Genomic DNA, 21,362 nt, shown 5'->3' on the forward strand with positions numbered 1-21,362 from the left:
ACAAGCATTTCAGCGTTAATTATGTTTGTTTTGCCGTTAATAAGTGAAAGAAATAAAATATATACAATCAAAGCGCATGAGATATCAGGTGCGATCATACCAGCACTAATGCACCGGATCCCATCAGAACTCCGCAGTTAAGCGTGCTTGGGCGAGAGTAGTACTAGGATGGGTGACCTCCTGGGAAGTCCTTGTGTTGCACCTCTTTTTTTGCGATTTTTTAAATACTTCTTTTTATTTCTGTTAATCGGCGTAAAAGAGTCGGAAAAAGTAGGAGAAGACAAGCATTTCAGCGTTAATTATGTTTGTTTTGCCGTTAATAAGTGAAAGAAATAAAATATATACAATCAAAGCGCATGAGATATCAGGTGCGATCATACCAGCACTAATGCACCGGATCCCATCAGAACTCCGCAGTTAAGCGTGCTTGGGCGAGAGTAGTACTAGGATGGGTGACCTCCTGGGAAGTCCTTGTGTTGCACCTCTTTTTTTGCGATTTTTTAAATACTTCTTTTTATTTCTGTTAATCGGCGTAAAAGAGTCGGAAAAAGTAGGAGAAGACAAGCATTTCAGCGTTAATTATGTTTGTTTTGCCGTTAATAAGTGAAAGAAATAAAATATATACAATCAAAGCGCATGAGATATCAGGTGCGATCATACCAGCACTAATGCACCGGATCCCATCAGAACTCCGCAGTTAAGCGTGCTTGGGCGAGAGTAGTACTAGGATGGGTGACCTCCTGGGAAGTCCTTGTGTTGCACCTCTTTTTTTGCGATTTTTTAAATACTTCTTTTTATTTCTGTTAATCGGCGTAAAAGAGTCGGAAAAAGTAGGAGAAGACAAGCATTTCAGCGTTAATTATGTTTGTTTTGCCGTTAATAAGTGAAAGAAATAAAATATATACAATCAAAGCGCATGAGATATCAGGTGCGATCATACCAGCACTAATGCACCGGATCCCATCAGAACTCCGCAGTTAAGCGTGCTTGGGCGAGAGTAGTACTAGGATGGGTGACCTCCTGGGCGTTAATTATGTTTGTTTTGCCGTTAATAAGTGAAAGAAATAAAATATATACAATCAAAACGCATGAGATATCAGGTGCGATCATACCAGCACTAATGCACCGGATCCCATCAGAACTCCGCAGTTAAGCGTGCTTGGGCGAGAGTAGTACTAGGATGGGTGACCTCCTGGGAAGTCCTTGTGTTGCACCTCTTTTTTTGCGATTTTTTAAATACTTCTTTTTATTTCTGTTAATCGGCGTAAAAGAGTCGGAAAAAGTAGGAGAAGACAAGCATTTCAGCGTTAATTATGTTTGTTTTGCCGTTAATAAGTGAAAGAAATAAAATATATACAATCAAAGCGCATGAGATATCAGGTGCGATCATACCAGCACTAATGCACCGGATCCCATCAGAACTCCGCAGTTAAGCGTGCTTGGGCGAGAGTAGTACTAGGATGGGTGACCTCCTGGGAAGTCCTTGTGTTGCACCTCTTTTTTTGCGATTTTTTAAATACTTCTTTTTATTTCTGTTAATCGGCGTAAAAGAGTCGGAAAAAGTAGGAGAAGACAAGCATTTCAGCGTTAATTATGTTTGTTTTGCCGTTAATAAGTGAAAGAAATAAAATATATACAATCAAAGCGCATGAGATATCAGGTGCGATCATACCAGCACTAATGCACCGGATCCCATCAGAACTCCGCAGTTAAGCGTGCTTGGGCGAGAGTAGTACTAGGATGGGTGACCTCCTGGGAAGTCCTTGTGTTGCACCTCTTTTTTTGCGATTTTTTAAATACTTCTTTTTATTTCTGTTAATCGGCGTAAAAGAGTCGGAAAAAGTAGGAGAAGACAAGCATTTCAGCGTTAATTATGTTTGTTTTGCCGTTAATAAGTGAAAGAAATAAAATATATACAATCAAAGCGCATGAGATATCAGGTGCGATCATACCAGCACTAATGCACCGGATCCCATCAGAACTCCGCAGTTAAGCGTGCTTGGGCGAGAGTAGTACTAGGATGGGTGACCTCCTGGGAAGTCCTTGTGTTGCACCTCTTTTTTTGCGATTTTTTAAATACTTCTTTTTATTTCTGTTAATCGGCGTAAAAGAGTCGGAAAAAGTAGGAGAAGACAAGCATTTCAGCGTTAATTATGTTTGTTTTGCCGTTAATAAGTGAAAGAAATAAAATATATACAATCAAAGCGCATGAGATATCAGGTGCGATCATACCAGCACTAATGCACCGGATCCCATCAGAACTCCGCAGTTAAGCGTGCTTGGGCGAGAGTAGTACTAGGATGGGTGACCTCCTGGGAAGTCCTTGTGTTGCACCTCTTTTTTTGCGATTTTTTAAATACTTCTTTTTATTTCTGTTAATCGGCGTAAAAGAGTCGGAAAAAGTAGGAGAAGACAAGCATTTCAGCGTTAATTATGTTTGTTTTGCCGTTAATAAGTGAAAGAAATAAAATATATACAATCAAAGCGCATGAGATATCAGGTGCGATCATACCAGCACTAATGCACCGGATCCCATCAGAACTCCGCAGTTAAGCGTGCTTGGGCGAGAGTAGTACTAGGATGGGTGACCTCCTGGGAAGTCCTTGTGTTGCACCTCTTTTTTTGCGATTTTTTAAATACTTCTTTTTATTTCTGTTAATCGGCGTAAAAGAGTCGGAAAAAGTAGGAGAAGACAAGCATTTCAGCGTTAATTATGTTTGTTTTGCCGTTAATAAGTGAAAGAAATAAAATATATACAATCAAAGCGCATGAGATATCAGGTGCGATCATACCAGCACTAATGCACCGGATCCCATCAGAACTCCGCAGTTAAGCGTGCTTGGGCGAGAGTAGTACTAGGATGGGTGACCTCCTGGGAAGTCCTTGTGTTGCACCTCTTTTTTTGCGATTTTTTAAATACTTCTTTTTATTTCTGTTAATCGGCGTAAAAGAGTCGGAAAAGTAGGAGAAGACAAGCATTTCAGCGTTAATTATGTTTGTTTTGCCGTTAATAAGTGAAAGAAATAAAATATATACAATCAAAGCGCATGAGATATCAGGTGCGATCATACCAGCACTAATGCACCGGATCCCATCAGAACTCCGCAGTTAAGCGTGCTTGGGCGAGAGTAGTACTAGGATGGGTGACCTCCTGGGAAGTCCTTGTGTTGCACCTCTTTTTTTGCGATTTTTTAAATACTTCTTTTTATTTCTGTTAATCGGCGTAAAAGAGTCGGAAAAAGTAGGAGAAGACAAGCATTTCAGCGTTAATTATGTTTGTTTTGCCGTTAATAAGTGAAAGAAATAAAATATATACAATCAAAGCGCATGAGATATCAGGTGCGATCATACCAGCACTAATGCACCGGATCCCATCAGAACTCCGCAGTTAAGCGTGCTTGGGCGAGAGTAGTACTAGGATGGGTGACCTCCTGGGAAGTCCTTGTGTTGCACCTCTTTTTTTGCGATTTTTTAAATACTTCTTTTTATTTCTGTTAATCGGCGTAAAAGAGTCGGAAAAAGTAGGAGAAGACAAGCATTTCAGCGTTAATTATGTTTGTTTTGCCGTTAATAAGTGAAAGAAATAAAATATATACAATCAAAGCGCATGAGATATCAGGTGCGATCATACCAGCACTAATGCACCGGATCCCATCAGAACTCCGCAGTTAAGCGTGCTTGGGCGAGAGTAGTACTAGGATGGGTGACCTCCTGGGAAGTCCTTGTGTTGCACCTCTTTTTTTGCGATTTTTTAAATACTTCTTTTTATTTCTGTTAATCGGCGTAAAAGAGTCGGAAAAGTAGGAGAAGACAAGCATTTCAGCGTTAATTATGTTTGTTTTGCCGTTAATAAGTGAAAGAAATAAAATATATACAATCAAAGCGCATGAGATATCAGGTGCGATCATACCAGCACTAATGCACCGGATCCCATCAGAACTCCGCAGTTAAGCGTGCTTGGGCGAGAGTAGTACTAGGATGGGTGACCTCCTGGGAAGTCCTTGTGTTGCACCTCTTTTTTTGCGATTTTTTAAATACTTCTTTTTATTTCTGTTAATCGGCGTAAAAGAGTCGGAAAAAGTAGGAGAAGACAAGCATTTCAGCGTTAATTATGTTTGTTTTGCCGTTAATAAGTGAAAGAAATAAAATATATACAATCAAAGCGCATGAGATATCAGGTGCGATCATACCAGCACTAATGCACCGGATCCCATCAGAACTCCGCAGTTAAGCGTGCTTGGGCGAGAGTAGTACTAGGATGGGTGACCTCCTGGGAAGTCCTTGTGTTGCACCTCTTTTTTTGCGATTTTTTAAATACTTCTTTTTATTTCTGTTAATCGGCGTAAAAGAGTCGGAAAAGTAGGAGAAGACAAGCATTTCAGCGTTAATTATGTTTGTTTTGCCGTTAATAAGTGAAAGAAATAAAATATATACAATCAAAGCGCATGAGATATCAGGTGCGATCATACCAGCACTAATGCACCGGATCCCATCAGAACTCCGCAGTTAAGCGTGCTTGGGCGAGAGTAGTACTAGGATGGGTGACCTCCTGGGAAGTCCTTGTGTTGCACCTCTTTTTTTGCGATTTTTTAAATACTTCTTTTTATTTCTGTTAATCGGCGTAAAAGAGTCGGAAAAGTAGGAGAAGACAAGCATTTCAGCGTTAATTATGTTTGTTTTGCCGTTAATAAGTGAAAGAAATAAAATATATACAATCAAAGCGCATGAGATATCAGGTGCGATCATACCAGCACTAATGCACCGGATCCCATCAGAACTCCGCAGTTAAGCGTGCTTGGGCGAGAGTAGTACTAGGATGGGTGACCTCCTGGGAAGTCCTTGTGTTGCACCTCTTTTTTTGCGATTTTTTAAATACTTCTTTTTATTTCTGTTAATCGGCGTAAAAGAGTCGGAAAAAGTAGGAGAAGACAAGCATTTCAGCGTTAATTATGTTTGTTTTGCCGTTAATAAGTGAAAGAAATAAAATATATACAATCAAAGCGCATGAGATATCAGGTGCGATCATACCAGCACTAATGCACCGGATCCCATCAGAACTCCGCAGTTAAGCGTGCTTGGGCGAGAGTAGTACTAGGATGGGTGACCTCCTGGGAAGTCCTTGTGTTGCACCTCTTTTTTTGCGATTTTTTAAATACTTCTTTTTATTTCTGTTAATCGGCGTAAAAGAGTCGGAAAAAGTAGGAGAAGACAAGCATTTCAGCGTTAATTATGTTTGTTTTGCCGTTAATAAGTGAAAGAAATAAATATATACAATCAAAGCGCATGAGATATCAGGTGCGATCATACCAGCACTAATGCACCGGATCCCATCAGAACTCCGCAGTTAAGCGTGCTTGGGCGAGAGTAGTACTAGGATGGGTGACCTCCTGGGAAGTCCTTGTGTTGCACCTCTTTTTTTGCGATTTTTTAAATACTTCTTTTTATTTCTGTTAATCGGCGTAAAAGAGTCGGAAAAAGTAGGAGAAGACAAGCATTTCAGCGTTAATTATGTTTGTTTTGCCGTTAATAAGTGAAAGAAATAAATATATACAATCAAAGCGCATGAGATATCAGGTGCGATCATACCAGCACTAATGCACCGGATCCCATCAGAACTCCGCAGTTAAGCGTGCTTGGGCGAGAGTAGTACTAGGATGGGTGACCTCCTGGGAAGTCCTTGTGTTGCACCTCTTTTTTTGCGATTTTTTAAATACTTCTTTTTATTTCTGTTAATCGGCGTAAAAGAGTCGGAAAAAGTAGGAGAAGACAAGCATTTCAGCGTTAATTATGTTTGTTTTGCCGTTAATAAGTGAAAGAAATAAAATATATACAATCAAAGCGCATGAGATATCAGGTGCGATCATACCAGCACTAATGCACCGGATCCCATCAGAACTCCGCAGTTAAGCGTGCTTGGGCGAGAGTAGTACTAGGATGGGTGACCTCCTGGGAAGTCCTTGTGTTGCACCTCTTTTTTTGCGATTTTTTAAATACTTCTTTTTATTTCTGTTAATCGGCGTAAAAGAGTCGGAAAAAGTAGGAGAAGACAAGCATTTCAGCGTTAATTATGTTTGTTTTGCCGTTAATAAGTGAAAGAAATAAAATATATACAATCAAAGCGCATGAGATATCAGGTGCGATCATACCAGCACTAATGCACCGGATCCCATCAGAACTCCGCAGTTAAGCGTGCTTGGGCGAGAGTAGTACTAGGATGGGTGACCTCCTGGGCGTTAATTATGTTTGTTTTGCCGTTAATAAGTGAAAGAAATAAAATATATACAATCAAACGCATGAGATATCAGGTGCGATCATACCAGCACTAATGCACCGGATCCCATCAGAACTCCGCAGTTAAGCGTGCTTGGGCGAGAGTAGTACTAGGATGGGTGACCTCCTGGGAAGTCCTTGTGTTGCACCTCTTTTTTTGCGATTTTTTAAATACTTCTTTTTATTTCTGTTAATCGGCGTAAAAGAGTCGGAAAAAGTAGGAGAAGACAAGCATTTCAGCGTTAATTATGTTTGTTTTGCCGTTAATAAGTGAAAGAAATAAAATATATACAATCAAAGCGCATGAGATATCAGGTGCGATCATACCAGCACTAATGCACCGGATCCCATCAGAACTCCGCAGTTAAGCGTGCTTGGGCGAGAGTAGTACTAGGATGGGTGACCTCCTGGGAAGTCCTTGTGTTGCACCTCTTTTTTTTGCGATTTTTTAAATACTTCTTTTTATTTCTGTTAATCGGCGTAAAAGAGTCGGAAAAAGTAGGAGAAGACAAGCATTTCAGCGTTAATTATGTTTGTTTTGCCGTTAATAAGTGAAAGAAATAAAATATATACAATCAAAGCGCATGAGATATCAGGTGCGATCATACCAGCACTAATGCACCGGATCCCATCAGAACTCCGCAGTTAAGCGTGCTTGGGCGAGAGTAGTACTAGGATGGGTGACCTCCTGGGAAGTCCTTGTGTTGCACCTCTTTTTTTGCGATTTTTTAAATACTTCTTTTTATTTCTGTTAATCGGCGTAAAAGAGTCGGAAAAAGTAGGAGAAGACAAGCATTTCAGCGTTAATTATGTTTGTTTTGCCGTTAATAAGTGAAAGAAATAAAATATATACAATCAAAGCGCATGAGATATCAGGTGCGATCATACCAGCACTAATGCACCGGATCCCATCAGAACTCCGCAGTTAAGCGTGCTTGGGCGAGAGTAGTACTAGGATGGGTGACCTCCTGGGAAGTCCTTGTGTTGCACCTCTTTTTTTGCGATTTTTTAAATACTTCTTTTTATTTCTGTTAATCGGCGTAAAAGAGTCGGAAAAAGTAGGAGAAGACAAGCATTTCAGCGTTAATTATGTTTGTTTTGCCGTTAATAAGTGAAAGAAATAAAATATATACAATCAAAGCGCATGAGATATCAGGTGCGATCATACCAGCACTAATGCACCGGATCCCATCAGAACTCCGCAGTTAAGCGTGCTTGGGCGAGAGTAGTACTAGGATGGGTGACCTCCTGGGAAGTCCTTGTGTTGCACCTCTTTTTTTGCGATTTTTTAAATACTTCTTTTTATTTCTGTTAATCGGCGTAAAAGAGTCGGAAAAAGTAGGAGAAGACAAGCATTTCAGCGTTAATTATGTTTGTTTTGCCGTTAATAAGTGAAAGAAATAAAATATATACAATCAAAGCGCATGAGATATCAGGTGCGATCATACCAGCACTAATGCACCGGATCCCATCAGAACTCCGCAGTTAAGCGTGCTTGGGCGAGAGTAGTACTAGGATGGGTGACCTCCTGGGAAGTCCTTGTGTTGCACCTCTTTTTTTGCGATTTTTTAAATACTTCTTTTTATTTCTGTTAATCGGCGTAAAAGAGTCGGAAAAAGTAGGAGAAGACAAGCATTTCAGCGTTAATTATGTTTGTTTTGCCGTTAATAAGTGAAAGAAATAAAATATATACAATCAAAGCGCATGAGATATCAGGTGCGATCATACCAGCACTAATGCACCGGATCCCATCAGAACTCCGCAGTTAAGCGTGCTTGGGCGAGAGTAGTACTAGGATGGGTGACCTCCTGGGCGTTAATTATGTTTGTTTTGCCGTTAATAAGTGAAAGAAATAAAATATATACAATCAAAGCGCATGAGATATCAGGTGCGATCATACCAGCACTAATGCACCGGATCCCATCAGAACTCCGCAGTTAAGCGTGCTTGGGCGAGAGTAGTACTAGGATGGGTGACCTCCTGGGAAGTCCTTGTGTTGCACCTCTTTTTTTGCGATTTTTTAAATACTTCTTTTTATTTCTGTTAATCGGCGTAAAAGAGTCGGAAAAAGTAGGAGAAGACAAGCATTTCAGCGTTAATTATGTTTGTTTTGCCGTTAATAAGTGAAAGAAATAAAATATATACAATCAAAGCGCATGAGATATCAGGTGCGATCATACCAGCACTAATGCACCGGATCCCATCAGAACTCCGCAGTTAAGCGTGCTTGGGCGAGAGTAGTACTAGGATGGGTGACCTCCTGGGAAGTCCTTGTGTTGCACCTCTTTTTTTGCGATTTTTTAAATACTTCTTTTTATTTCTGTTAATCGGCGTAAAAGAGTCGGAAAAAGTAGGAGAAGACAAGCATTTCAGCGTTAATTATGTTTGTTTTGCCGTTAATAAGTGAAAGAAATAAAATATATACAATCAAAGCGCATGAGATATCAGGTGCGATCATACCAGCACTAATGCACCGGATCCCATCAGAACTCCGCAGTTAAGCGTGCTTGGGCGAGAGTAGTACTAGGATGGGTGACCTCCTGGGAAGTCCTTGTGTTGCACCTCTTTTTTTGCGATTTTTTAAATACTTCTTTTTATTTCTGTTAATCGGCGTAAAAGAGTCGGAAAAAGTAGGAGAAGACAAGCATTTCAGCGTTAATTATGTTTGTTTTGCCGTTAATAAGTGAAAGAAATAAAATATATACAATCAAAGCGCATGAGATATCAGGTGCGATCATACCAGCACTAATGCACCGGATCCCATCAGAACTCCGCAGTTAAGCGTGCTTGGGCGAGAGTAGTACTAGGATGGGTGACCTCCTGGGAAGTCCTTGTGTTGCACCTCTTTTTTTGCGATTTTTTAAATACTTCTTTTTATTTCTGTTAATCGGCGTAAAAGAGTCGGAAAAAGTAGGAGAAGACAAGCATTTCAGCGTTAATTATGTTTGTTTTGCCGTTAATAAGTGAAAGAAATAAAATATATACAATCAAAGCGCATGAGATATCAGGTGCGATCATACCAGCACTAATGCACCGGATCCCATCAGAACTCCGCAGTTAAGCGTGCTTGGGCGAGAGTAGTACTAGGATGGGTGACCTCCTGGGAAGTCCTTGTGTTGCACCTCTTTTTTTGCGATTTTTTAAATACTTCTTTTTATTTCTGTTAATCGGCGTAAAAGAGTCGGAAAAAGTAGGAGAAGACAAGCATTTCAGCGTTAATTATGTTTGTTTTGCCGTTAATAAGTGAAAGAAATAAAATATATACAATCAAAGCGCATGAGATATCAGGTGCGATCATACCAGCACTAATGCACCGGATCCCATCAGAACTCCGCAGTTAAGCGTGCTTGGGCGAGAGTAGTACTAGGATGGGTGACCTCCTGGGAAGTCCTTGTGTTGCACCTCTTTTTTTGCGATTTTTTAAATACTTCTTTTTATTTCTGTTAATCGGCGTAAAAGAGTCGGAAAAAGTAGGAGAAGACAAGCATTTCAGCGTTAATTATGTTTGTTTTGCCGTTAATAAGTGAAAGAAATAAAATATATACAATCAAAGCGCATGAGATATCAGGTGCGATCATACCAGCACTAATGCACCGGATCCCATCAGAACTCCGCAGTTAAGCGTGCTTGGGCGAGAGTAGTACTAGGATGGGTGACCTCCTGGGAAGTCCTTGTGTTGCACCTCTTTTTTTGCGATTTTTTAAATACTTCTTTTTATTTCTGTTAATCGGCGTAAAAGAGTCGGAAAAAGTAGGAGAAGACAAGCATTTCAGCGTTAATTATGTTTGTTTTGCCGTTAATAAGTGAAAGAAATAAAATATATACAATCAAAGCGCATGAGATATCAGGTGCGATCATACCAGCACTAATGCACCGGATCCCATCAGAACTCCGCAGTTAAGCGTGCTTGGGCGAGAGTAGTACTAGGATGGGTGACCTCCTGGGAAGTCCTTGTGTTGCACCTCTTTTTTTGCGATTTTTTAAATACTTCTTTTTATTTCTGTTAATCGGCGTAAAAGAGTCGGAAAAAGTAGGAGAAGACAAGCATTTCAGCGTTAATTATGTTTGTTTTGCCGTTAATAAGTGAAAGAAATAAAATATATACAATCAAAGCGCATGAGATATCAGGTGCGATCATACCAGCACTAATGCACCGGATCCCATCAGAACTCCGCAGTTAAGCGTGCTTGGGCGAGAGTAGTACTAGGATGGGTGACCTCCTGGGAAGTCCTTGTGTTGCACCTCTTTTTTTGCGATTTTTTAAATACTTCTTTTTATTTCTGTTAATCGGCGTAAAAGAGTCGGAAAAAGTAGGAGAAGACAAGCATTTCAGCGTTAATTATGTTTGTTTTGCCGTTAATAAGTGAAAGAAATAAAATATATACAATCAAAGCGCATGAGATATCAGGTGCGATCATACCAGCACTAATGCACCGGATCCCATCAGAACTCCGCAGTTAAGCGTGCTTGGGCGAGAGTAGTACTAGGATGGGTGACCTCCTGGGAAGTCCTTGTGTTGCACCTCTTTTTTTGCGATTTTTTAAATACTTCTTTTTATTTCTGTTAATCGGCGTAAAAGAGTCGGAAAAAGTAGGAGAAGACAAGCATTTCAGCGTTAATTATGTTTGTTTTGCCGTTAATAAGTGAAAGAAATAAAATATATACAATCAAAGCGCATGAGATATCAGGTGCGATCATACCAGCACTAATGCACCGGATCCCATCAGAACTCCGCAGTTAAGCGTGCTTGGGCGAGAGTAGTACTAGGATGGGTGACCTCCTGGGAAGTCCTTGTGTTGCACCTCTTTTTTTGCGATTTTTTAAATACTTCTTTTTATTTCTGTTAATCGGCGTAAAAGAGTCGGAAAAAGTAGGAGAAGACAAGCATTTCAGCGTTAATTATGTTTGTTTTGCCGTTAATAAGTGAAAGAAATAAAATATATACAATCAAAGCGCATGAGATATCAGGTGCGATCATACCAGCACTAATGCACCGGATCCCATCAGAACTCCGCAGTTAAGCGTGCTTGGGCGAGAGTAGTACTAGGATGGGTGACCTCCTGGGAAGTCCTTGTGTTGCACCTCTTTTTTTGCGATTTTTTAAATACTTCTTTTTATTTCTGTTAATCGGCGTAAAAGAGTCGGAAAAAGTAGGAGAAGACAAGCATTTCAGCGTTAATTATGTTTGTTTTGCCGTTAATAAGTGAAAGAAATAAAATATATACAATCAAAGCGCATGAGATATCAGGTGCGATCATACCAGCACTAATGCACCGGATCCCATCAGAACTCCGCAGTTAAGCGTGCTTGGGCGAGAGTAGTACTAGGATGGGTGACCTCCTGGGAAGTCCTTGTGTTGCACCTCTTTTTTTGCGATTTTTTAAATACTTCTTTTTATTTCTGTTAATCGGCGTAAAAGAGTCGGAAAAAGTAGGAGAAGACAAGCATTTCAGCGTTAATTATGTTTGTTTTGCCGTTAATAAGTGAAAGAAATAAAATATATACAATCAAAGCGCATGAGATATCAGGTGCGATCATACCAGCACTAATGCACCGGATCCCATCAGAACTCCGCAGTTAAGCGTGCTTGGGCGAGAGTAGTACTAGGATGGGTGACCTCCTGGGAAGTCCTTGTGTTGCACCTCTTTTTTTGCGATTTTTTAAATACTTCTTTTTATTTCTGTTAATCGGCGTAAAAGAGTCGGAAAAAGTAGGAGAAGACAAGCATTTCAGCGTTAATTATGTTTGTTTTGCCGTTAATAAGTGAAAGAAATAAAATATATACAATCAAAGCGCATGAGATATCAGGTGCGATCATACCAGCACTAATGCACCGGATCCCATCAGAACTCCGCAGTTAAGCGTGCTTGGGCGAGAGTAGTACTAGGATGGGTGACCTCCTGGGCGTTAATTATGTTTGTTTTGCCGTTAATAAGTGAAAGAAATAAAATATATACAATCAAAGCGCATGAGATATCAGGTGCGATCATACCAGCACTAATGCACCGGATCCCATCAGAACTCCGCAGTTAAGCGTGCTTGGGCGAGAGTAGTACTAGGATGGGTGACCTCCTGGGAAGTCCTTGTGTTGCACCTCTTTTTTTGCGATTTTTTAAGTACTTCTTTTTGTTTCTGTTAATCGGCGTAAAAGAGTCGGAAAAAGTAGGAGAAGACAAGCATTTCAGCGTTAATTATGTTTGTTTTGCCGTTAATAAGTGAAAGAAATAAAATATATACAATCAAAGCGCATGAGATATCAGGTGCGATCATACCAGCACTAATGCACCGGATCCCATCAGAACTCCGCAGTTAAGCGTGCTTGGGCGAGAGTAGTACTAGGATGGGTGACCTCCTGGGAAGTCCTTGTGTTGCACCTCTTTTTTTGCGATTTTTTAAATACTTCTTTTTATTTCTGTTAATCGGCGTAAAAGAGTCGGAAAAAGTAGGAGAAGACAAGCATTTCAGCGTTAATTATGTTTGTTTTGCCGTTAATAAGTGAAAGAAATAAAATATATACAATCAAAGCGCATGAGATATCAGGTGCGATCATACCAGCACTAATGCACCGGATCCCATCAGAACTCCGCAGTTAAGCGTGCTTGGGCGAGAGTAGTACTAGGATGGGTGACCTCCTGGGAAGTCCTTGTGTTGCACCTCTTTTTTTGCGATTTTTTAAATACTTCTTTTTATTTCTGTTAATCGGCGTAAAAGAGTCGGAAAAAGTAGGAGAAGACAAGCATTTCAGCGTTAATTATGTTTGTTTTGCCGTTAATAAGTGAAAGAAATAAAATATATACAATCAAAGCGCATGAGATATCAGGTGCGATCATACCAGCACTAATGCACCGGATCCCATCAGAACTCCGCAGTTAAGCGTGCTTGGGCGAGAGTAGTACTAGGATGGGTGACCTCCTGGGAAGTCCTTGTGTTGCACCTCTTTTTTTGCGATTTTTTAAATACTTCTTTTTATTTCTGTTAATCGGCGTAAAAGAGTCGGAAAAAGTAGGAGAAGACAAGCATTTCAGCGTTAATTATGTTTGTTTTGCCGTTAATAAGTGAAAGAAATAAAATATATACAATCAAAGCGCATGAGATATCAGGTGCGATCATACCAGCACTAATGCACCGGATCCCATCAGAACTCCGCAGTTAAGCGTGCTTGGGCGAGAGTAGTACTAGGATGGGTGACCTCCTGGGCGTTAATTATGTTTGTTTTGCCGTTAATAAGTGAAAGAAATAAAATATATACAATCAAAGTGCATGAGATATCAGGTGCGATCATACCAGCACTAATGCACCGGATCCCATCAGAACTCCGCAGTTAAGCGTGCTTGGGCGAGAGTAGTACTAGGATGGGTGACCTCCTGGGAAGTCCTTGTGTTGCACCTCTTTTTTTGCGATTTTTTAAGTACTTCTTTTTATTTCTGTTAATCGGCGTAAAAGAGTCGGAAAAAGTAGGAGAAGACAAGCATTTCAGCGTTAATTATGTTTGTTTTGCCGTTAATAAGTGAAAGAAATAAAATATATACAATCAAAGCGCATGAGATATCAGGTGCGATCATACCAGCACTAATGCACCGGATCCCATCAGAACTCCGCAGTTAAGCGTGCTTGGGCGAGAGTAGTACTAGGATGGGTGACCTCCTGGGAAGTCCTTGTGTTGCACCTCTTTTTTTGCGATTTTTTAAATACTTCTTTTTATTTCTGTTAATCGGCGTAAAAGAGTCGGAAAAAGTAGGAGAAGACAAGCATTTCAGCGTTAATTATGTTTGTTTTGCCGTTAATAAGTGAAAGAAATAAAATATATACAATCAAAGCGCATGAGATATCAGGTGCGATCATACCAGCACTAATGCACCGGATCCCATCAGAACTCCGCAGTTAAGCGTGCTTGGGCGAGAGTAGTACTAGGATGGGTGACCTCCTGGGAAGTCCTTGTGTTGCACCTCTTTTTTTGCGATTTTTTAAATACTTCTTTTTATTTCTGTTAATCGGCGTAAAAGAGTCGGAAAAAGTAGGAGAAGACAAGCATTTCAGCGTTAATTATGTTTGTTTTGCCGTTAATAAGTGAAAGAAATAAAATATATACAATCAAAGCGCATGAGATATCAGGTGCGATCATACCAGCACTAATGCACCGGATCCCATCAGAACTCCGCAGTTAAGCGTGCTTGGGCGAGAGTAGTACTAGGATGGGTGACCTCCTGGGAAGTCCTTGTGTTGCACCTCTTTTTTTGCGATTTTTTAAATACTTCTTTTTATTTCTGTTAATCGGCGTAAAAGAGTCGGAAAAAGTAGGAGAAGACAAGCATTTCAGCGTTAATTATGTTTGTTTTGCCGTTAATAAGTGAAAGAAATAAAATATATACAATCAAAGCGCATGAGATATCAGGTGCGATCATACCAGCACTAATGCACCGGATCCCATCAGAACTCCGCAGTTAAGCGTGCTTGGGCGAGAGTAGTACTAGGATGGGTGACCTCCTGGGAAGTCCTTGTGTTGCACCTCTTTTTTTGCGATTTTTTAAATACTTCTTTTTATTTCTGTTAATCGGCGTAAAAGAGTCGGAAAAAGTAGGAGAAGACAAGCATTTCAGCGTTAATTATGTTTGTTTTGCCGTTAATAAGTGAAAGAAATAAAATATATACAATCAAAGCGCATGAGATATCAGGTGCGATCATACCAGCACTAATGCACCGGATCCCATCAGAACTCCGCAGTTAAGCGTGCTTGGGCGAGAGTAGTACTAGGATGGGTGACCTCCTGGGCGTTAATTATGTTTGTTTTGCCGTTAATAAGTGAAAGAAATAAAATATATACAATCAAAGTGCATGAGATATCAGGTGCGATCATACCAGCACTAATGCACCGGATCCCATCAGAACTCCGCAGTTAAGCGTGCTTGGGCGAGAGTAGTACTAGGATGGGTGACCTCCTGGGAAGTCCTTGTGTTGCACCTCTTTTTTTGCGATTTTTTAAATACTTCTTTTTATTTCTGTTAATCGGCGTAAAAGAGTCGGAAAAAGTAGGAGAAGACAAGCATTTCAGCGTTAATTATGTTTGTTTTGCCGTTAATAAGTGAAAGAAATAAAATATATACAATCAAAGCGCATGAGATATCAGGTGCGATCATACCAGCACTAATGCACCGGATCCCATCAGAACTCCGCAGTTAAGCGTGCTTGGGCGAGAGTAGTACTAGGATGGGTGACCTCCTGGGCGTTAATTATGTTTGTTTTGCCGTTAATAAGTGAAAGAAATAAAATATATACAATCAAAGCGCATGAGATATCAGGTGCGATCATACCAGCACTAATGCACCGGATCCCATCAGAACTCCGCAGTTAAGCGTGCTTGGGCGAGAGTAGTACTAGGATGGGTGACCTCCTGGGAAGTCCTTGTGTTGCACCTCTTTTTTTGCGATTTTTTAAATACTTCTTTTTATTTCTGTTAATCGGCGTAAAAGAGTCGGAAAAAGTAGGAGAAGACAAGCATTTCAGCGTTAATTATGTTTGTTTTGCCGTTAATAAGTGAAAGAAATAAAATATATACAATCAAAGCGCATGAGATATCAGGTGCGATCATACCAGCACTAATGCACCGGATCCCATCAGAACTCCGCAGTTAAGCGTGCTTGGGCGAGAGTAGTACTAGGATGGGTGACCTCCTGGGAAGTCCTTGTGTTGCACCTCTTTTTTTGCGATTTTTTAAATACTTCTTTTTATTTCTGTTAATCGGCGTAAAAGAGTCGGAAAAAGTAGGAGAAGACAAGCATTTCAGCGTTAATTATGTTTGTTTTGCCGTTAATAAGTGAAAGAAATAAAATATATACAATCAAAGCGCATGAGATATCAGGTGCGATCATACCAGCACTAATGCACCGGATCCCATCAGAACTCCGCAGTTAAGCGTGCTTGGGCGAGAGTAGTACTAGGATGGGTGACCTCCTGGGAAGTCCTTGTGTTGCACCTCTTTTTTTGCGATTTTTTAAATACTTCTTTTTATTTCTGTTAATCGGCGTAAAAGAGTCGGAAAAAGTAGGAGAAGACAAGCATTTCAGCGTTAATTATGTTTGTTTTGCCGTTAATAAGTGAAAGAAATAAAATATATACAATCAAAGCGCATGAGATATCAGGTGCGATCATACCAGCACTAATGCACCGGATCCCATCAGAACTCCGCAGTTAAGCGTGCTTGGGCGAGAGTAGTACTAGGATGGGTGACCTCCTGGGAAGTCCTTGTGTTGCACCTCTTTTTTTGCGATTTTTTAAATACTTCTTTTTATTTCTGTTAATCGGCGTAAAAGAGTCGGAAAAAGTAGGAGAAGACAAGCATTTCAGCGTTAATTATGTTTGTTTTGCCGTTAATAAGTGAAAGAAATAAAATATATACAATCAAAGCGCATGAGATATCAGGTGCGATCATACCAGCACTAATGCACCGGATCCCATCAGAACTCCGCAGTTAAGCGTGCTTGGGCGAGAGTAGTACTAGGATGGGTGACCTCCTGGGAAGTCCTTGTGTTGCACCTCTTTTTTTGCGATTTTTTAAATACTTCTTTTTATTTCTGTTAATCGGCGTAAAAGAGTCGGAAAAAGTAGGAGAAGACAAGCATTTCAGCGTTAATTATGTTTGTTTTGCCGTTAATAAGTGAAAGAAATAAAATATATACAATCAAAGCGCATGAGATATCAGGTGCGATCATACCAGCACTAATGCACCGGATCCCATCAGAACTCCGCAGTTAAGCGTGCTTGGGCGAGAGTAGTACTAGGATGGGTGACCTCCTGGGAAGTCCTTGTGTTGCACCTCTTTTTTTGCGATTTTTTAAATACTTCTTTTTATTTCTGTTAATCGGCGTAAAAGAGTCGGAAAAAGTAGGAGAAGACAAGCATTTCAGCGTTAATTATGTTTGTTTTGCCGTTAATAAGTGAAAGAAATAAAATATATACAATCAAAGCGCATGAGATATCAGGTGCGATCATACCAGCACTAATGCACCGGATCCCATCAGAACTCCGCAGTTAAGCGTGCTTGGGCGAGAGTAGTACTAGGATGGGTGACCTCCTGGGCGTTAATTATGTTTGTTTTGCCGTTAATAAGTGAAAGAAATAAAATATATACAATCAAAGCGCATGAGATATCAGGTGCGATCATACCAGCACTAATGCACCGGATCCCATCAGAACTCCGCAGTTAAGCGTGCTTGGGCGAGAGTAGTACTAGGATGGGTGACCTCCTGGGAAGTCCTTGTGTTGCACCTCTTTTTTTGCGATTTTTTAAATACTTCTTTTTATTTCTGTTAATCGGCGTAAAAGAGTCGGAAAAAGTAGGAGAAGACAAGCATTTCAGCGTTAATTATGTTTGTTTTGCCGTTAATAAGTGAAAGAAATAAAATATATACAATCAAAGCGCATGAGATATCAGGTGCGATCATACCAGCACTAATGCACCGGATCCCATCAGAACTCCGCAGTTAAGCGTGCTTGGGCGAGAGTAGTACTAGGATGGGTGACCTCCTGGGAAGTCCTTGTGTTGCACCTCTTTTTTTGCGATTTTTTAAATACTTCTTTTTATTTCTGTTAATCGGCGTAAAAGAGTCGGAAAAAGTAGGAGAAGACAAGCATTTCAGCGTTAATTATGTTTGTTTTGCCGTTAATAAGTGAAAGAAATAAAATATATACAATCAAAGCGCATGAGATATCAGGTGCGATCATACCAGCACTAATGCACCGGATCCCATCAGAACTCCGCAGTTAAGCGTGCTTGGGCGAGAGTAGTACTAGGATGGGTGACCTCCTGGGAAGTCCTTGTGTTGCACCTCTTTTTTTGCGATTTTTTAAATACTTCTTTTTATTTCTGTTAATCGGCGTAAAAGAGTCGGAAAAAGTAGGAGAAGACAAGCATTTCAGCGTTAATTATGTTTGTTTTGCCGTTAATAAGTGAAAGAAATAAAATATATACAATCAAAGCGCATGAGATATCAGGTGCGATCATACCAGCACTAATGCACCGGATCCCATCAGAACTCCGCAGTTAAGCGTGCTTGGGCGAGAGTAGTACTAGGATGGGTGACCTCCTGGGAAGTCCTTGTGTTGCACCTCTTTTTTTGCGATTTTTTAAATACTTCTTTTTATTTCTGTTAATCGGCGTAAAAGAGTCGGAAAAAGTAGGAGAAGACAAGCATTTCAGCGTTAATTATGTTTGTTTTGCCGTTAATAAGTGAAAGAAATAAAATATATACAATCAAAGCGCATGAGATATCAGGTGCGATCATACCAGCACTAATGCACCGGATCCCATCAGAACTCCGCAGTTAAGCGTGCTTGGGCGAGAGTAGTACTAGGATGGGTGACCTCCTGGGAAGTCCTTGTGTTGCACCTCTTTTTTTGCGATTTTTTAAATACTTCTTTTTATTTCTGTTAATCGGCGTAAAAGAGTCGGAAAAAGTAGGAGAAGACAAGCATTTCAGCGTTAATTATGTTTGTTTTGCCGTTAATAAGTGAAAGAAATAAAATATATACAATCAAAGCGCATGAGATATCAGGTGCGATCATACCAGCACTAATGCACCGGATCCCATCAGAACTCCGCAGTTAAGCGTGCTTGGGCGAGAGTAGTACTAGGATGGGTGACCTCCTGGGAAGTCCTTGTGTTGCACCTCTTTTTTTGCGATTTTTTAAATACTTCTTTTTATTTCTGTTAATCGGCGTAAAAGAGTCGGAAAAAGTAGGAGAAGACAAGCATTTCAGCGTTAATTATGTTTGTTTTGCCGTTAATAAGTGAAAGAAATAAAATATATACAATCAAAGCGCATGAGATATCAGGTGCGATCATACCAGCACTAATGCACCGGATCCCATCAGAACTCCGCAGTTAAGCGTGCTTGGGCGAGAGTAGTACTAGGATGGGTGACCTCCTGGGAAGTCCTTGTGTTGCACCTCTTTTTTTGCGATTTTTTAAATACTTCTTTTTATTTCTGTTAATCGGCGTAAAAGAGTCGGAAAAAGTAGGAGAAGACAAGCATTTCAGCGTTAATTATGTTTGTTTTGCCGTTAATAAGTGAAAGAAATAAAATATATACAATCAAAGCGCATGAGATATCAGGTGCGATCATACCAGCACTAATGCACCGGATCCCATCAGAACTCCGCAGTTAAGCGTGCTTGGGCGAGAGTAGTACTAGGATGGGTGACCTCCTGGGAAGTCCTTGTGTTGCACCTCTTTTTTTGCGATTTTTTAAATACTTCTTTTTATTTCTGTTAATCGGCGTAAAAGAGTCGGAAAAAGTAGGAGAAGACAAGCATTTCAGCGTTAATTATGTTTGTTTTGCCGTTAATAAGTGAAAGAAATAAAATATATACAATCAAAGCGCATGAGATATCAGGTGCGATCATACCAGCACTAATGCACCGGATCCCATCAGAACTCCGCAGTTAAGCGTGCTTGGGCGAGAGTAGTACTAGGATGGGTGACCTCCTGGGAAGTCCTTGTGTTGCACCTCTTTTTTTGCGATTTTTTAAATACTTCTTTTTATTTCTGTTAATCGGCGTAAAAGAGTCGGAAAAAGTAGGAGAAGACAAGCATTTCAGCGTTAATTATGTTTGTTTTGCCGTTAATAAGTGAAAGAAATAAAATATATACAATCAAAGCGCATGAGATATCAGGTGCGATCATACCAGCACTAATGCACCGGATCCCATCAGAACTCCGCAGTTAAGCGTGCTTGGGCGAGAGTAGTACTAGGATGGGTGACCTCCTGGGAAGTCCTTGTGTTGCACCTCTTTTTTTGCGATTTTTTAAATACTTCTTTTTATTTCTGTTAATCGGCGTAAAAGAGTCGGAAAAAGTAGGAGAAGACAAGCATTTCAGCGTTAATTATGTTTGTTTTGCCGTTAATAAGTGAAAGAAATAAAATATATACAATCAAAGCGCATGAGATATCAGGTGCGATCATACCAGCACTAATGCACCGGATCCCATCAGAACTCCGCAGTTAAGCGTGCTTGGGCGAGAGTAGTACTAGGATGGGTGACCTCCTGGGAAGTCCTTGTGTTGCACCTCTTTTTTTGCGATTTTTTAAATACTTCTTTTTATTTCTGTTAATCGGCGTAAAAGAGTCGGAAAAAGTAGGAGAAGACAAGCATTTCAGCGTTAATTATGTTTGTTTTGCCGTTAATAAGTGAAAGAAATAAAATATATACAATCAAAGCGCATGAGATATCAGGTGCGATCATACCAGCACTAATGCACCGGATCCCATCAGAACTCCGCAGTTAAGCGTGCTTGGGCGAGAGTAGTACTAGGATGGGTGACCTCCTGGGCGTTAATTATGTTTGTTTTGCCGTTAATAAGTGAAAGAAATAAAATATATACAATCAAAGTGCATGAGATATCAGGTGCGATCATACCAGCACTAATGCACCGGATCCCATCAGAACTCCGCAGTTAAGCGTGCTTGGGCGAGAGTAGTACTAGGATGGGTGACCTCCTGGGAAGTCCTTGTGTTGCACCTCTTTTTTTGCGATTTTTTAAATACTTCTTTTTATTTCTGTTAATCGGCGTAAAAGAGTCGGAAAAAGTAGGAGAAGACAAGCATTTCAGCGTTAATTATGTTTGTTTTGCCGTTAATAAGTGAAAGAAATAAAATATATACAATCAAAGCGCATGAGATATCAGGTGCGATCATACCAGCACTAATGCACCGGATCCCATCAGAACTCCGCAGTTAAGCGTGCTTGGGCGAGAGTAGTACTAGGATGGGTGACCTCCTGGGAAGTCCTTGTGTTGCACCTCTTTTTTTGCGATTTTTTAAATACTTCTTTTTATTTCTGTTAATCGGCGTAAAAGAGTCGGAAAAAGTAGGAGAAGACAAGCATTTCAGCGTTAATTATGTTTGTTTTGCCGTTAATAAGTGAAAGAAATAAAATATATACAATCAAAGCGCATGAGATATCAGGTGCGATCATACCAGCACTAATGCACCGGATCCCATCAGAACTCCGCAGTTAAGCGTGCTTGGGCGAGAGTAGTACTAGGATGGGTGACCTCCTGGGAAGTCCTTGTGTTGCACCTCTTTTTTTGCGATTTT

At 40.3% G+C, this 21,362-nt stretch overlaps 71 non-coding genes and 9 pseudogenes across 71 annotated transcripts; all 80 read left to right on the plus strand.

The window, feature by feature from the left end:
- The first annotated feature begins 86 nt into the window (after nt 1–86).
- On the plus strand, nt 87–205 carry LOC127111272 (5S ribosomal RNA). Its single transcript, XR_007798030.1, has one exon. It is a non-coding gene; the product is annotated as a 5S ribosomal RNA (ribosomal RNA).
- Nucleotides 206–366: 161 nt separating this feature from the next.
- LOC127111273 (5S ribosomal RNA) lies at nt 367–485 on the plus strand. Its single transcript, XR_007798031.1, has one exon. It is a non-coding gene; the product is annotated as a 5S ribosomal RNA (ribosomal RNA).
- A 161-nt stretch (nt 486–646) lies between these two features.
- Nucleotides 647–765, plus strand: LOC127111274 (5S ribosomal RNA). Its single transcript, XR_007798032.1, has one exon. It is a non-coding gene; the product is annotated as a 5S ribosomal RNA (ribosomal RNA).
- A 161-nt stretch (nt 766–926) lies between these two features.
- Nucleotides 927–1,049, plus strand: LOC127111542 (uncharacterized; annotated as a pseudogene).
- Nucleotides 1,050–1,098: 49 nt separating this feature from the next.
- Nucleotides 1,099–1,217, plus strand: LOC127111275 (5S ribosomal RNA). Its single transcript, XR_007798033.1, has one exon. It is a non-coding gene; the product is annotated as a 5S ribosomal RNA (ribosomal RNA).
- A 161-nt stretch (nt 1,218–1,378) lies between these two features.
- Nucleotides 1,379–1,497, plus strand: LOC127111276 (5S ribosomal RNA). Its single transcript, XR_007798034.1, has one exon. It is a non-coding gene; the product is annotated as a 5S ribosomal RNA (ribosomal RNA).
- Nucleotides 1,498–1,658: 161 nt separating this feature from the next.
- Nucleotides 1,659–1,777, plus strand: LOC127111277 (5S ribosomal RNA). Its single transcript, XR_007798035.1, has one exon. It is a non-coding gene; the product is annotated as a 5S ribosomal RNA (ribosomal RNA).
- A 161-nt stretch (nt 1,778–1,938) lies between these two features.
- On the plus strand, nt 1,939–2,057 carry LOC127111278 (5S ribosomal RNA). The gene has a single exon (XR_007798036.1). It is a non-coding gene; the product is annotated as a 5S ribosomal RNA (ribosomal RNA).
- Nucleotides 2,058–2,218: 161 nt separating this feature from the next.
- Nucleotides 2,219–2,337, plus strand: LOC127111280 (5S ribosomal RNA). Its single transcript, XR_007798038.1, has one exon. It is a non-coding gene; the product is annotated as a 5S ribosomal RNA (ribosomal RNA).
- Nucleotides 2,338–2,498: 161 nt separating this feature from the next.
- LOC127111281 (5S ribosomal RNA) lies at nt 2,499–2,617 on the plus strand. The gene has a single exon (XR_007798039.1). It is a non-coding gene; the product is annotated as a 5S ribosomal RNA (ribosomal RNA).
- Nucleotides 2,618–2,778: 161 nt separating this feature from the next.
- Nucleotides 2,779–2,897, plus strand: LOC127111282 (5S ribosomal RNA). Its single transcript, XR_007798040.1, has one exon. It is a non-coding gene; the product is annotated as a 5S ribosomal RNA (ribosomal RNA).
- A 160-nt stretch (nt 2,898–3,057) lies between these two features.
- On the plus strand, nt 3,058–3,176 carry LOC127111283 (5S ribosomal RNA). Its single transcript, XR_007798041.1, has one exon. It is a non-coding gene; the product is annotated as a 5S ribosomal RNA (ribosomal RNA).
- A 161-nt stretch (nt 3,177–3,337) lies between these two features.
- On the plus strand, nt 3,338–3,456 carry LOC127111284 (5S ribosomal RNA). The gene has a single exon (XR_007798042.1). It is a non-coding gene; the product is annotated as a 5S ribosomal RNA (ribosomal RNA).
- Nucleotides 3,457–3,617: 161 nt separating this feature from the next.
- Nucleotides 3,618–3,736, plus strand: LOC127111286 (5S ribosomal RNA). Its single transcript, XR_007798043.1, has one exon. It is a non-coding gene; the product is annotated as a 5S ribosomal RNA (ribosomal RNA).
- A 160-nt stretch (nt 3,737–3,896) lies between these two features.
- Nucleotides 3,897–4,015, plus strand: LOC127111287 (5S ribosomal RNA). Its single transcript, XR_007798044.1, has one exon. It is a non-coding gene; the product is annotated as a 5S ribosomal RNA (ribosomal RNA).
- A 161-nt stretch (nt 4,016–4,176) lies between these two features.
- LOC127111288 (5S ribosomal RNA) lies at nt 4,177–4,295 on the plus strand. Its single transcript, XR_007798045.1, has one exon. It is a non-coding gene; the product is annotated as a 5S ribosomal RNA (ribosomal RNA).
- Nucleotides 4,296–4,455: 160 nt separating this feature from the next.
- Nucleotides 4,456–4,574, plus strand: LOC127111289 (5S ribosomal RNA). The gene has a single exon (XR_007798046.1). It is a non-coding gene; the product is annotated as a 5S ribosomal RNA (ribosomal RNA).
- Nucleotides 4,575–4,734: 160 nt separating this feature from the next.
- LOC127111290 (5S ribosomal RNA) lies at nt 4,735–4,853 on the plus strand. The gene has a single exon (XR_007798047.1). It is a non-coding gene; the product is annotated as a 5S ribosomal RNA (ribosomal RNA).
- Nucleotides 4,854–5,014: 161 nt separating this feature from the next.
- On the plus strand, nt 5,015–5,133 carry LOC127111292 (5S ribosomal RNA). Its single transcript, XR_007798049.1, has one exon. It is a non-coding gene; the product is annotated as a 5S ribosomal RNA (ribosomal RNA).
- Nucleotides 5,134–5,293: 160 nt separating this feature from the next.
- LOC127111293 (5S ribosomal RNA) lies at nt 5,294–5,412 on the plus strand. The gene has a single exon (XR_007798050.1). It is a non-coding gene; the product is annotated as a 5S ribosomal RNA (ribosomal RNA).
- A 160-nt stretch (nt 5,413–5,572) lies between these two features.
- On the plus strand, nt 5,573–5,691 carry LOC127111294 (5S ribosomal RNA). Its single transcript, XR_007798051.1, has one exon. It is a non-coding gene; the product is annotated as a 5S ribosomal RNA (ribosomal RNA).
- A 161-nt stretch (nt 5,692–5,852) lies between these two features.
- Nucleotides 5,853–5,971, plus strand: LOC127111295 (5S ribosomal RNA). Its single transcript, XR_007798052.1, has one exon. It is a non-coding gene; the product is annotated as a 5S ribosomal RNA (ribosomal RNA).
- A 161-nt stretch (nt 5,972–6,132) lies between these two features.
- Nucleotides 6,133–6,255, plus strand: LOC127111543 (uncharacterized; annotated as a pseudogene).
- A 48-nt stretch (nt 6,256–6,303) lies between these two features.
- Nucleotides 6,304–6,422, plus strand: LOC127111296 (5S ribosomal RNA). The gene has a single exon (XR_007798053.1). It is a non-coding gene; the product is annotated as a 5S ribosomal RNA (ribosomal RNA).
- Nucleotides 6,423–6,583: 161 nt separating this feature from the next.
- On the plus strand, nt 6,584–6,702 carry LOC127111297 (5S ribosomal RNA). Its single transcript, XR_007798054.1, has one exon. It is a non-coding gene; the product is annotated as a 5S ribosomal RNA (ribosomal RNA).
- A 162-nt stretch (nt 6,703–6,864) lies between these two features.
- Nucleotides 6,865–6,983, plus strand: LOC127111298 (5S ribosomal RNA). The gene has a single exon (XR_007798055.1). It is a non-coding gene; the product is annotated as a 5S ribosomal RNA (ribosomal RNA).
- Nucleotides 6,984–7,144: 161 nt separating this feature from the next.
- LOC127111299 (5S ribosomal RNA) lies at nt 7,145–7,263 on the plus strand. The gene has a single exon (XR_007798056.1). It is a non-coding gene; the product is annotated as a 5S ribosomal RNA (ribosomal RNA).
- A 161-nt stretch (nt 7,264–7,424) lies between these two features.
- Nucleotides 7,425–7,543, plus strand: LOC127111300 (5S ribosomal RNA). Its single transcript, XR_007798057.1, has one exon. It is a non-coding gene; the product is annotated as a 5S ribosomal RNA (ribosomal RNA).
- A 161-nt stretch (nt 7,544–7,704) lies between these two features.
- Nucleotides 7,705–7,823, plus strand: LOC127111302 (5S ribosomal RNA). Its single transcript, XR_007798058.1, has one exon. It is a non-coding gene; the product is annotated as a 5S ribosomal RNA (ribosomal RNA).
- A 161-nt stretch (nt 7,824–7,984) lies between these two features.
- LOC127111544 (uncharacterized) lies at nt 7,985–8,107 on the plus strand (annotated as a pseudogene).
- Nucleotides 8,108–8,156: 49 nt separating this feature from the next.
- LOC127111304 (5S ribosomal RNA) lies at nt 8,157–8,275 on the plus strand. Its single transcript, XR_007798060.1, has one exon. It is a non-coding gene; the product is annotated as a 5S ribosomal RNA (ribosomal RNA).
- A 161-nt stretch (nt 8,276–8,436) lies between these two features.
- On the plus strand, nt 8,437–8,555 carry LOC127111305 (5S ribosomal RNA). Its single transcript, XR_007798061.1, has one exon. It is a non-coding gene; the product is annotated as a 5S ribosomal RNA (ribosomal RNA).
- A 161-nt stretch (nt 8,556–8,716) lies between these two features.
- LOC127111306 (5S ribosomal RNA) lies at nt 8,717–8,835 on the plus strand. The gene has a single exon (XR_007798062.1). It is a non-coding gene; the product is annotated as a 5S ribosomal RNA (ribosomal RNA).
- Nucleotides 8,836–8,996: 161 nt separating this feature from the next.
- LOC127111307 (5S ribosomal RNA) lies at nt 8,997–9,115 on the plus strand. Its single transcript, XR_007798063.1, has one exon. It is a non-coding gene; the product is annotated as a 5S ribosomal RNA (ribosomal RNA).
- A 161-nt stretch (nt 9,116–9,276) lies between these two features.
- LOC127111308 (5S ribosomal RNA) lies at nt 9,277–9,395 on the plus strand. Its single transcript, XR_007798064.1, has one exon. It is a non-coding gene; the product is annotated as a 5S ribosomal RNA (ribosomal RNA).
- Nucleotides 9,396–9,556: 161 nt separating this feature from the next.
- LOC127111309 (5S ribosomal RNA) lies at nt 9,557–9,675 on the plus strand. Its single transcript, XR_007798065.1, has one exon. It is a non-coding gene; the product is annotated as a 5S ribosomal RNA (ribosomal RNA).
- A 161-nt stretch (nt 9,676–9,836) lies between these two features.
- On the plus strand, nt 9,837–9,955 carry LOC127111310 (5S ribosomal RNA). The gene has a single exon (XR_007798066.1). It is a non-coding gene; the product is annotated as a 5S ribosomal RNA (ribosomal RNA).
- A 161-nt stretch (nt 9,956–10,116) lies between these two features.
- LOC127111311 (5S ribosomal RNA) lies at nt 10,117–10,235 on the plus strand. The gene has a single exon (XR_007798067.1). It is a non-coding gene; the product is annotated as a 5S ribosomal RNA (ribosomal RNA).
- Nucleotides 10,236–10,396: 161 nt separating this feature from the next.
- Nucleotides 10,397–10,515, plus strand: LOC127111312 (5S ribosomal RNA). Its single transcript, XR_007798068.1, has one exon. It is a non-coding gene; the product is annotated as a 5S ribosomal RNA (ribosomal RNA).
- Nucleotides 10,516–10,676: 161 nt separating this feature from the next.
- Nucleotides 10,677–10,795, plus strand: LOC127111313 (5S ribosomal RNA). Its single transcript, XR_007798069.1, has one exon. It is a non-coding gene; the product is annotated as a 5S ribosomal RNA (ribosomal RNA).
- Nucleotides 10,796–10,956: 161 nt separating this feature from the next.
- LOC127111315 (5S ribosomal RNA) lies at nt 10,957–11,075 on the plus strand. The gene has a single exon (XR_007798071.1). It is a non-coding gene; the product is annotated as a 5S ribosomal RNA (ribosomal RNA).
- Nucleotides 11,076–11,236: 161 nt separating this feature from the next.
- LOC127111316 (5S ribosomal RNA) lies at nt 11,237–11,355 on the plus strand. Its single transcript, XR_007798072.1, has one exon. It is a non-coding gene; the product is annotated as a 5S ribosomal RNA (ribosomal RNA).
- A 161-nt stretch (nt 11,356–11,516) lies between these two features.
- Nucleotides 11,517–11,635, plus strand: LOC127111318 (5S ribosomal RNA). Its single transcript, XR_007798073.1, has one exon. It is a non-coding gene; the product is annotated as a 5S ribosomal RNA (ribosomal RNA).
- Nucleotides 11,636–11,796: 161 nt separating this feature from the next.
- LOC127111319 (5S ribosomal RNA) lies at nt 11,797–11,915 on the plus strand. Its single transcript, XR_007798074.1, has one exon. It is a non-coding gene; the product is annotated as a 5S ribosomal RNA (ribosomal RNA).
- Nucleotides 11,916–12,076: 161 nt separating this feature from the next.
- LOC127111545 (uncharacterized) lies at nt 12,077–12,199 on the plus strand (annotated as a pseudogene).
- A 49-nt stretch (nt 12,200–12,248) lies between these two features.
- LOC127111320 (5S ribosomal RNA) lies at nt 12,249–12,367 on the plus strand. Its single transcript, XR_007798075.1, has one exon. It is a non-coding gene; the product is annotated as a 5S ribosomal RNA (ribosomal RNA).
- A 161-nt stretch (nt 12,368–12,528) lies between these two features.
- Nucleotides 12,529–12,647, plus strand: LOC127111321 (5S ribosomal RNA). The gene has a single exon (XR_007798076.1). It is a non-coding gene; the product is annotated as a 5S ribosomal RNA (ribosomal RNA).
- A 161-nt stretch (nt 12,648–12,808) lies between these two features.
- On the plus strand, nt 12,809–12,927 carry LOC127111322 (5S ribosomal RNA). The gene has a single exon (XR_007798077.1). It is a non-coding gene; the product is annotated as a 5S ribosomal RNA (ribosomal RNA).
- Nucleotides 12,928–13,088: 161 nt separating this feature from the next.
- Nucleotides 13,089–13,207, plus strand: LOC127111323 (5S ribosomal RNA). The gene has a single exon (XR_007798078.1). It is a non-coding gene; the product is annotated as a 5S ribosomal RNA (ribosomal RNA).
- A 161-nt stretch (nt 13,208–13,368) lies between these two features.
- Nucleotides 13,369–13,491, plus strand: LOC127111547 (uncharacterized; annotated as a pseudogene).
- A 49-nt stretch (nt 13,492–13,540) lies between these two features.
- Nucleotides 13,541–13,659, plus strand: LOC127111324 (5S ribosomal RNA). The gene has a single exon (XR_007798079.1). It is a non-coding gene; the product is annotated as a 5S ribosomal RNA (ribosomal RNA).
- A 161-nt stretch (nt 13,660–13,820) lies between these two features.
- Nucleotides 13,821–13,939, plus strand: LOC127111325 (5S ribosomal RNA). Its single transcript, XR_007798080.1, has one exon. It is a non-coding gene; the product is annotated as a 5S ribosomal RNA (ribosomal RNA).
- A 161-nt stretch (nt 13,940–14,100) lies between these two features.
- LOC127111327 (5S ribosomal RNA) lies at nt 14,101–14,219 on the plus strand. Its single transcript, XR_007798082.1, has one exon. It is a non-coding gene; the product is annotated as a 5S ribosomal RNA (ribosomal RNA).
- A 161-nt stretch (nt 14,220–14,380) lies between these two features.
- On the plus strand, nt 14,381–14,499 carry LOC127111328 (5S ribosomal RNA). Its single transcript, XR_007798083.1, has one exon. It is a non-coding gene; the product is annotated as a 5S ribosomal RNA (ribosomal RNA).
- Nucleotides 14,500–14,660: 161 nt separating this feature from the next.
- Nucleotides 14,661–14,779, plus strand: LOC127111329 (5S ribosomal RNA). Its single transcript, XR_007798084.1, has one exon. It is a non-coding gene; the product is annotated as a 5S ribosomal RNA (ribosomal RNA).
- A 161-nt stretch (nt 14,780–14,940) lies between these two features.
- Nucleotides 14,941–15,063, plus strand: LOC127111548 (uncharacterized; annotated as a pseudogene).
- A 49-nt stretch (nt 15,064–15,112) lies between these two features.
- On the plus strand, nt 15,113–15,231 carry LOC127111330 (5S ribosomal RNA). The gene has a single exon (XR_007798085.1). It is a non-coding gene; the product is annotated as a 5S ribosomal RNA (ribosomal RNA).
- A 161-nt stretch (nt 15,232–15,392) lies between these two features.
- LOC127111549 (uncharacterized) lies at nt 15,393–15,515 on the plus strand (annotated as a pseudogene).
- A 49-nt stretch (nt 15,516–15,564) lies between these two features.
- LOC127111331 (5S ribosomal RNA) lies at nt 15,565–15,683 on the plus strand. Its single transcript, XR_007798086.1, has one exon. It is a non-coding gene; the product is annotated as a 5S ribosomal RNA (ribosomal RNA).
- Nucleotides 15,684–15,844: 161 nt separating this feature from the next.
- Nucleotides 15,845–15,963, plus strand: LOC127111332 (5S ribosomal RNA). Its single transcript, XR_007798087.1, has one exon. It is a non-coding gene; the product is annotated as a 5S ribosomal RNA (ribosomal RNA).
- Nucleotides 15,964–16,124: 161 nt separating this feature from the next.
- LOC127111334 (5S ribosomal RNA) lies at nt 16,125–16,243 on the plus strand. Its single transcript, XR_007798088.1, has one exon. It is a non-coding gene; the product is annotated as a 5S ribosomal RNA (ribosomal RNA).
- A 161-nt stretch (nt 16,244–16,404) lies between these two features.
- LOC127111335 (5S ribosomal RNA) lies at nt 16,405–16,523 on the plus strand. Its single transcript, XR_007798089.1, has one exon. It is a non-coding gene; the product is annotated as a 5S ribosomal RNA (ribosomal RNA).
- A 161-nt stretch (nt 16,524–16,684) lies between these two features.
- On the plus strand, nt 16,685–16,803 carry LOC127111336 (5S ribosomal RNA). Its single transcript, XR_007798090.1, has one exon. It is a non-coding gene; the product is annotated as a 5S ribosomal RNA (ribosomal RNA).
- Nucleotides 16,804–16,964: 161 nt separating this feature from the next.
- LOC127111337 (5S ribosomal RNA) lies at nt 16,965–17,083 on the plus strand. Its single transcript, XR_007798091.1, has one exon. It is a non-coding gene; the product is annotated as a 5S ribosomal RNA (ribosomal RNA).
- Nucleotides 17,084–17,244: 161 nt separating this feature from the next.
- LOC127111466 (uncharacterized) lies at nt 17,245–17,367 on the plus strand (annotated as a pseudogene).
- Nucleotides 17,368–17,416: 49 nt separating this feature from the next.
- LOC127111339 (5S ribosomal RNA) lies at nt 17,417–17,535 on the plus strand. The gene has a single exon (XR_007798093.1). It is a non-coding gene; the product is annotated as a 5S ribosomal RNA (ribosomal RNA).
- A 161-nt stretch (nt 17,536–17,696) lies between these two features.
- Nucleotides 17,697–17,815, plus strand: LOC127111340 (5S ribosomal RNA). Its single transcript, XR_007798094.1, has one exon. It is a non-coding gene; the product is annotated as a 5S ribosomal RNA (ribosomal RNA).
- A 161-nt stretch (nt 17,816–17,976) lies between these two features.
- Nucleotides 17,977–18,095, plus strand: LOC127111341 (5S ribosomal RNA). Its single transcript, XR_007798095.1, has one exon. It is a non-coding gene; the product is annotated as a 5S ribosomal RNA (ribosomal RNA).
- Nucleotides 18,096–18,256: 161 nt separating this feature from the next.
- Nucleotides 18,257–18,375, plus strand: LOC127111342 (5S ribosomal RNA). The gene has a single exon (XR_007798096.1). It is a non-coding gene; the product is annotated as a 5S ribosomal RNA (ribosomal RNA).
- Nucleotides 18,376–18,536: 161 nt separating this feature from the next.
- On the plus strand, nt 18,537–18,655 carry LOC127111343 (5S ribosomal RNA). Its single transcript, XR_007798097.1, has one exon. It is a non-coding gene; the product is annotated as a 5S ribosomal RNA (ribosomal RNA).
- Nucleotides 18,656–18,816: 161 nt separating this feature from the next.
- On the plus strand, nt 18,817–18,935 carry LOC127111345 (5S ribosomal RNA). Its single transcript, XR_007798099.1, has one exon. It is a non-coding gene; the product is annotated as a 5S ribosomal RNA (ribosomal RNA).
- Nucleotides 18,936–19,096: 161 nt separating this feature from the next.
- On the plus strand, nt 19,097–19,215 carry LOC127111346 (5S ribosomal RNA). Its single transcript, XR_007798100.1, has one exon. It is a non-coding gene; the product is annotated as a 5S ribosomal RNA (ribosomal RNA).
- Nucleotides 19,216–19,376: 161 nt separating this feature from the next.
- Nucleotides 19,377–19,495, plus strand: LOC127111347 (5S ribosomal RNA). Its single transcript, XR_007798101.1, has one exon. It is a non-coding gene; the product is annotated as a 5S ribosomal RNA (ribosomal RNA).
- A 161-nt stretch (nt 19,496–19,656) lies between these two features.
- Nucleotides 19,657–19,775, plus strand: LOC127111348 (5S ribosomal RNA). Its single transcript, XR_007798102.1, has one exon. It is a non-coding gene; the product is annotated as a 5S ribosomal RNA (ribosomal RNA).
- A 161-nt stretch (nt 19,776–19,936) lies between these two features.
- LOC127111349 (5S ribosomal RNA) lies at nt 19,937–20,055 on the plus strand. Its single transcript, XR_007798103.1, has one exon. It is a non-coding gene; the product is annotated as a 5S ribosomal RNA (ribosomal RNA).
- A 161-nt stretch (nt 20,056–20,216) lies between these two features.
- LOC127111351 (5S ribosomal RNA) lies at nt 20,217–20,335 on the plus strand. Its single transcript, XR_007798105.1, has one exon. It is a non-coding gene; the product is annotated as a 5S ribosomal RNA (ribosomal RNA).
- A 161-nt stretch (nt 20,336–20,496) lies between these two features.
- On the plus strand, nt 20,497–20,619 carry LOC127111550 (uncharacterized; annotated as a pseudogene).
- A 49-nt stretch (nt 20,620–20,668) lies between these two features.
- On the plus strand, nt 20,669–20,787 carry LOC127111352 (5S ribosomal RNA). The gene has a single exon (XR_007798106.1). It is a non-coding gene; the product is annotated as a 5S ribosomal RNA (ribosomal RNA).
- A 161-nt stretch (nt 20,788–20,948) lies between these two features.
- Nucleotides 20,949–21,067, plus strand: LOC127111353 (5S ribosomal RNA). Its single transcript, XR_007798107.1, has one exon. It is a non-coding gene; the product is annotated as a 5S ribosomal RNA (ribosomal RNA).
- Nucleotides 21,068–21,228: 161 nt separating this feature from the next.
- LOC127111354 (5S ribosomal RNA) lies at nt 21,229–21,347 on the plus strand. Its single transcript, XR_007798108.1, has one exon. It is a non-coding gene; the product is annotated as a 5S ribosomal RNA (ribosomal RNA).
- Nucleotides 21,348–21,362: the final 15 nt, after the last annotated feature.

Source organism: Lathyrus oleraceus, unplaced genomic scaffold (genome assembly GCF_024323335.1).
Source record: "Lathyrus oleraceus cultivar Zhongwan6 unplaced genomic scaffold, CAAS_Psat_ZW6_1.0 chrUn0005, whole genome shotgun sequence".
NCBI lineage: Eukaryota > Viridiplantae > Streptophyta > Magnoliopsida > Fabales > Fabaceae > Lathyrus > Lathyrus oleraceus.